Here is a 7,208-nt window from a genome sequence, read left to right as displayed (position 1 = left end):
GCTGAAGTCTCTCTATTGTAGCCATACAAAAATGCATTCCTTAGAGTGTTGACAAGAAATTCCCATTTTTCTGAATTTACCAAAAATTGTTTTACACTTTTGTTCAAATCCAAGTGTTTTTATGCAAGTTCAGCCTGGTTGGAAATTTGTATTCCTCCACTTAGACAACTAGGGTTTTGGGTTTTCTTGCTTGTTCTTAAACTGTTAAGTCTATAAAAATAGATACTTCCACCTATCAGTAGAACTTCACCATTTTCACATGCATGAGAAAAAGCCATTATCAAGAATGTGTTATATCAGATCAATACAAGTAGTACAGTAAAAAATGATGGTCTGCTGGTTATGCCGCTATGCTTTTTAAAGAATAAGGGCTCTCTAATCCTCTATCTCACTGTCTTTACAGGAGCTCCCAGGCTGTGTTCTGTGCCAGTCCCAGATTTCAGCACAGAGAACATCAGAAGTTACTAACCTGAGAAGAAGCAGAAAAATGCCAGAGCAAGGACCACCGAGGCACCTTCTATTTTCATGATGAGGGTGGCAGCTGTTTGCCTACGTTGTCTCTATTAGTGCATTGCTCAATGAAACCCAAAGAAAGGGCTCAGGTCAGATCACGTATATATAGATGACCAGATTCTCCGCCTTCATTATGACATAATCTTCCCAAGAACCATCATTAGCTGCAAAAACCAGTTTGATGACAGCAGCTCTAAATTCTAATGATCCCATTAACACAATTAATTTCCATAAGGATGGGACATATTTGAGTCACTCCCTACATTCTGTTAAGGTAAGAAAATTATGAATATATCATTTCAGTTTCCCCACACAGCCAGAGGAATTCTTGCCATCTTCAGGTTGGTTCCGTAAGACAGAGGTACCCCAGTCAGCACACGCCTAATACCCATCATATCTCAAAATAGTTGAAAGGGTTTTATTTTAATAACTTGGCTCCAGCAGAGACAACAGGAGGGCCAGCTCACTCAAGACCTCTGGAAGTCAGTCTGCTTTTATTAAAGCACCCCAGAATGAACCTAAATGGTAAGCATCCAGGCAAGGTTGAAAAACATCAGGTTTGAGGCCTTGTTGAAACTCTGAGTTTGTTGCTACAGTTCGTGTAGCAGCTGTGCTAATGAGAAAGCCATACTGCCAAATCCTCATCCCTTCCCTGTCCCTCCCTGTTGTCTTCAGAAGAATTTGTAGTATTATTAGTGAAAGCCTTTTCTCAGCTCAGGTGGGACCTGGCAGACCATACAGATACTGTTCTTCAAGCAGATCAGTGCTCACAGAGGTGTGTTGTTATTGATGCTAAAGGGTCCAGCAAAGTAGCCCTGCTCAGATCTCTCTCAAAGAAGAGATAAAAATGAAGGTTGCCATCCTGTCCGGGGTTTCGCAGGAGACTCGAGAGGGGAAAATAAAGATGACAAAGTTTTGGAATGTGACTTACATGGGAAGAAGCTGTGTGCCTTGTTCTCCAGTGAAAAGAGGAGGATTTGAAGAGAAAAGTCATTTGCAAGGTTTGAAACAGGTGGGTAAGTGTGAGTCAAGCAGACCAGAGCCACAAGGGGCTCGAGCATGGGCAAGCAGGCTGCAGCTGTGCAGAAAGGCAGGTCAGCACCATCTGAGGAAGGAAGAAAACGTACTTCTGCATGACATATGTGTTTGGCCAGAGAGGCCAACACAGCTCAGTTCAGGTATAAACCCTTGTAATAAATTGCTGCCACATGTTTCTCAGATCAGAACAGTTGTTGGTGTTTACAACTGGAGCCAAAGCCAAGTAAGTAGAGAGTCCTAATTTTGTGTGTGGTCATCCCTAACATTTCTTTTCAACTCAAAGCGAAATCATGTCCAGGTTCACAGTGGAGAGTTTGGAACAGAGAAGTAAACTGCCTGAGGTCATACAGATAGTTTGCGGCAGATCTGAAGAGCTGTGTGTTGCCCTGAATCATGAGATAATTTCTGTATGCGTATTTGGGCATGAAATTAGAGGGGAGGCCAACAGGAAGAGGAGGAAAATAACCTGATATAGCATGTCTCAGTAAATCCTTGGGAGAGACTGGAAGAGATCCAGAATGGAAAGAGAAGAAAAAAGCATGGTAGTTTAAAAGTGGATAGACCTGGAAATCTATTTGAAGGACAAAAGCAAAATACATTCTTTGTTACTGAGGTGTCTTCCCATGAATCAGTGATGAGGTGATAGGGTTTGGGGAGGGGAGGTGCATTTTTAGATGGGTTTTGTTTTTAAAGTCTTCTTTTCCTCCAAAAGCTCTATTCCTCTAGAGAAGCAAAACAATCCCGATTTAAGACAGCTGGCTGACCACCCTGTTCCTGAAGGAAGCAGAGCAGGTACCAGACCCAGTCAGACTGGCCAGGTGAGAGCAGCTCCCAGCCTAGCAGCATACACAGAGTCAAGGAAGAGGAGAGGAGAGACCCAGGTCCTGACCCCACCCCGACCCTGTGACCATAGCATCTCTCTCCCATCATCCCACCACTGCAGCACCCTGTCCACAAGCCAAACCCACACCAACCTGTAGGAGAAGATCAGAATGGCCCAAACACACCTTGATGCCAAAGTCAGAACCATGTTCAGTACCAAATCTTAAAAAAAAAAGAAGAAGGATTTCCCTCCCAGTTACTACTGGATAACTACAACCTCCTAAAAAAACACCAATGATATGAGATGTGATGTCAGGGGATGGGGAGAACCCTGCAAAGCCATATGGTTTGAAGGATTTGTTCCTGTGTGCTTGCGTTACAAAGGAAACCTGAGCAGAATAATGAGGGATGACAGCAAGAGTGTATTAAACATAAACCTTGCCTGACTAACCTGATTGCCTTTATTGACGATTTACACAATGAAGTCTCAATCCTGCACTGGAATCCAAACAACCCATTAATTTCCATAGGAGTTTGTATTGCAAACCTGTAGGAGACCCATAGGAGAGATGATCCAGATGCTTTAGCAATGGGATCTTGCTAATCTTAATTTAAAGATGATGCCAAACAGCTGAAGAGCAATATGCCACCAAGAAAAGTGGTGAGAGCAAGAGGAGATATTACAAGACCCTTTTGCTCATGTCTCAGTTAAAATTTTGGAAAAGTAAACAGCGTATAATGATGCTATACCTGGTAGGACAGCTCTCACTGGGTCCATTTTCCACCACATTCTGCTAGAAAAAAATGGGAAACAGGATAAAAATAATCATGGAGGAGCAACTAGGAAAATACAGGGGAAAATGGGAGCATAACAAAATTTAGGCAAACTCTTGTCAGGTAGAAACCTAAGAGGTTGTGAGGAGTCCTACAGACAAAAGTACTACAACCACTGAGCTGGGCCAGCACTGTGGTGGGCAACACACAGCCACAGGGGACGTTCACCTCTTCAGGGTCCCAAGGGCAATGGGGAAGGGAGTCCAATAAGCAGCTAAATGGTTCACACCCCAATTAGTGATGAACATGCTTTCATGTATAAACCCTTGTAATAAATTGCTGCCACATGTTTCTCAGATCAGAATAGTTGTTAGCATCCCTTTCCTATGATAATTCTCCCATTTCCTGATGTTCCCATATTTCACTCCTTCACAGACTGTGCCTGCACAGGACTGTATCTATAGATATATAAAAATAATTCAGATGCCTTGTCCACTCAGAAAATTGTTTTTCTTCCCTTTAGTGACATGGCACCTTTCTGCAGATGGGATCATCTCCTTTCTGATAGGTTTAGCATCACCTAGGGATATTTTTGGCAAGGGAAAGCTTCCTGGCAGTATAACTGGTTGGGGGTTTTTTGGGGGGTGAAGGTTTGTTTGGGGGTTTTTTGGTTGTGTGGGGTTTTTTATTTTTAAACCATGTCTGCTTTGGTAGCTCTTCACTGTTTGAACACTAGTCTCCAAGCCCAAGCAGTTCTGAGGGTGCCCTCAATGCTCAAGAGCATGAGCTGTGCAGCCCCATCCTCACCCCAGAGCAAGGCAGCGTTTTGGGTCAGGTCTCCAAAGCCACCACAGCAGGACAAAGTGAGCCCTCATAAGGATCTGCAGCCCACTTTTCACCACCTACTTTGGCACTGCTGCCAGGGACAGTCCCCTTCACAGCACTGTTTGCCCTTTTTTTCCCCACAAGGGAAAACTCACATCTCTGCAATCAGTGCTGTGGCTTCAGTACCACCGACATGACTCTAAGCAAGCAAAGGGGACTTTACCCAACATCACTGCTGGGTCCTTAGACCAGACTGGAAAAAACAAAACATATCTGTACTGCCAGCACTACTCGCTCTTCCTCCCAAGCACCAGCCAAGCTCACACCACCACAACCTTCAGTGTCACAGGTCCCAAACATATGCTCTCAGGTGGTTTGTGCTCTGCCATCTCTCCAGATGCCCTGTTCACACCAGCACAGGCAGCCTTCGAGACCAGGTCCCATTCCCTGCTCTCCTCTTCCAGGGAAGTGAACTCCTTCATACCCAGTGGAAAGGAACATGAGTAGGAAAACTAGATCCTGTGTATTTTAATAGAACTACAGACATGCCTATATTCCCAACATAGTTGTCCTTTTCTGTCCTGATTGACACACTTTTTACCTCCCCACCATATCTCTTCCCCCTCAGAGGAACCCCATCAGCACCACTGCTTAACACTTACTTTCTCCGAAACATTGAAACTTCTCTTTTCCAACCCACCACAACACCCCTCTCAACTCAGAGATCCTCAGGGCTAAAAGAGGCACAGTTGTTGGGCATATTTAACACAGGAAACCCAGGGTAGATGGTATTTTGCTTCACAGCCAAAACAGAGTCCAGAGCTCTCAACTTCAGCAGTGTTTCACGAGTTACACCTCCAAAGTGAAACATTTCAAAATGCAGGGACTTCAAAGACACCCATTTTTAATCACTCTCAGCATTAACACTTCAGTTTCAGAGCAAGCAGCCCCTTGCAGCTCACTTTGGGCTCATCTGCAGCTGTCAAATAAGAAACATCAAGGGAAGATTATTGTGCCACCACACTAACATTGCAAGCTAACATAGCCTTTTGGGCTGCATCTGCATAAGGGTTGCCCACAGAGAGGGTCTGTTCTGCACACCTTGCCTAGTGCCTTGGAAAAGGACTCATCTCTGCTGGCAACAACCACATCAGGATGGCTTCCTGCTCCCCAGAGACACCCAGTTATGCACCCACCCTGGGCTAGACTTTGCTGCAAGAGGAGCCACCAGTCTCACCCATCTCCTCAGTGCAGCTTGGGAGGCACTTCATCCACACGTCCCATGCAAGAACAAGGTTTATGACACTGGACAAAACTTCTGCTTGCATGCACTTCTGTGACCAAAATCCAGTAGCTGATCAGCCAACAGGACAGCCAACCCCAAGATAATGGAAACAAGTTTGAGTTTCCAGACTGCAATAGCCACATGTCTCAGAGCTCCCTTGTTCATACCTACTGCTGCTGCAGCTCTCAGGTGACAGCTGCCCAGATCTCCAGGGAAACAAGTTTTGGTCATCCTGAAATCCCACCGTCACTGCAGTTACCCAGGGTCTACACCACAGTCCTTTCCCTTCAGCCAGGTCAAACTTCCTGAGCCCAAAGCAGAGGTCCAGCAGTCTGACCCAGTGAAAAGTCCTTCAAGTGGCTGCTCATTTCCCACCATTGTGTTGGGTATGCAACCCAGCTCAGCAGCTGACTCTTCACACCACCTGGCTGCATCACTGCAAATGCAGCAGTGTGTTAACTCTCAGCATCCTGGAGCACTATTCCCTCTCTGCCGGCTCACCAAGGAGGGTGAGCTACTAGAGGCCGAGAGGAACGATGGGAATTTCCTGATTTCATCCACCTCTGAGAATCAGGTGCACAGCGAGTCCCATGCATCCTAGAGCACATGGAGCCTCAGCAAAAAGCTTTTCAGAAACATGTCCAGAGCATGACAAGCTTCGCTGAAAAAACACACCCCAAAAAAACCTGTGTCAATTGGACTCACTGCTTCAGAAAGAAAGAATGTGGATAAACTTAATTTGGATCAGTTACTTTGCAAATCTCCGTGCACCAAGAGCATCTAACTTCCACTAAATCCAACATCTACTGCATCCTCCTCTGGATCCAGCATCTCATGGGTCACGCCCTTCCCTGTCACCAGGTTTCCTTTCCTGCCCTAAACCCACTCTTCAGCTCTGATCTAAAAGTCACAAAAAGCATTTTGGGTTATGAACTGTCTCACATGCCATTTGTACACCCCCCAGCACAGAAAGGTCCTGGGTCTCCTTGTCACATCTGCAATGCAGTGGAAACAATTTCCAGCACTCCATGCTTGAACCAGAGCAGGGGGCCTCATCTTTGCAACCCTTCCTAGACCATGAGCCACCATGACATGTGGCTGACTGTCCTGGACAGGCCTTTGCCACTGCTGACTTAGCTTGACAGTGCCAGGGAGGAGGGGGAAATGAATCAGGAAGTGAGCAACAGCGAGAGGTGCATGTCCAAAAGACAGGGATGAGGCCAACTTTGGAAGATCACAATAATAGCGTGTAACATATGCCATCTTCAAAGGACTAATGAATCCCTACAAGGTTCCCCTGTTATTATTTGCATTTCACAGATGGGTATATTAAGATGCAGAAGGCCACATTATCCTCTGGGTCACACCTATTTCAGTCTATTCATCCCTGGTCTTATGCTGGAATTCATCCCTGTGGTGCGAGAGATCCTCCCACAAGTCAAAACAACAATGCTATCTCTCAGGCAGGCTTGGTAGAGGAATCACTATTATCATCTATGGTCTGGTTTTCATGGCACACCAGACCGAGCGGTCCTATTGATCTCTCCTGGCTTTGAAAACTGATCAGCTTATCAATTCTTCCCTCCCACCAGGCTGAAGGGTACAAGAAGCTCTGGCTTATTGCCGGATTGGATTTTTTTTTTTAAATATACTTCTGTATGTGAAATATAAGACAGAGGAATCCAGGGGAGAGATGTATCCGAGTGCCTAACAGCATCCAGCCTTATTCCACCCAGCAGTCTCAGTGCCCGTGGAAAGGTCCCATGTTCCAGCCAGGAGTCTCGCCACAGTTCAACAACTTTTGTTCACAGAAGAATGAAGCTGCCCTGGGAAACTGCGCTTGCTGGGAGAGCAAAGTTGCTCCCCATGCTATAAGCAATGCCACGTGGGGTTGAGGATGCTGGAACCATCTCTGCATTCAGAGGGCGATCCAGCATCCAGGCAACGCGCC

Source organism: Pygoscelis adeliae, unplaced genomic scaffold, assembly GCF_000699105.1.
Source record: "Pygoscelis adeliae isolate BGI_AS28 unplaced genomic scaffold, ASM69910v1 Scaffold431, whole genome shotgun sequence".
In the NCBI taxonomy this organism is placed as follows: domain Eukaryota; kingdom Metazoa; phylum Chordata; class Aves; order Sphenisciformes; family Spheniscidae; genus Pygoscelis; species Pygoscelis adeliae.
The sequence above is the reverse complement of the archived record's forward strand: the minus strand, read 5'-3'. Positions refer to the sequence as shown.